Below are 436 nucleotides of genomic sequence, written 5' to 3'. Positions count from 1 at the left end.
TAAGAGCAATAACCAACGTGCTAATCTGCCCGTCAACGCGGGTTTCTCAAAAAGATACTTGATGGGATCCATTCTGGACACCAAAAAGACTGAATAGGTCAACATGTAATGTCTCAACCTCCTTGTTGCCCAACCAAAGCTGCACAAGTCTTCTTCAGGGTTGTGTACCTTGTCTCACAGTCTGTGAACTTCTTACTAAGGTAATAAATTGCTTGCTCTGTATGCCCATCCGGACCATGCTGAGCCACCATCGATCCCATGGAGGTTTCTAATACAGAGAGATACAACAACAATGGTCTTCTAGGAGTAGGGGGAATGAGGATTGGTGGGTTTACCAGGTAGCTCTTGATGTGATCAAAAGACAATTGGCACTGAGGATTCCACCCCTTAGGTTAATCCTTTTTCAGTAATTTGAAGATCGGTTCACATATGGCTG

Source organism: Macadamia integrifolia, chromosome 4 (assembly GCF_013358625.1).
Source record: "Macadamia integrifolia cultivar HAES 741 chromosome 4, SCU_Mint_v3, whole genome shotgun sequence".
NCBI classification, from domain to species: domain Eukaryota; kingdom Viridiplantae; phylum Streptophyta; class Magnoliopsida; order Proteales; family Proteaceae; genus Macadamia; species Macadamia integrifolia.
The sequence above is the reverse complement of the archived record's forward strand: the minus strand, read 5'-3'. Positions refer to the sequence as shown.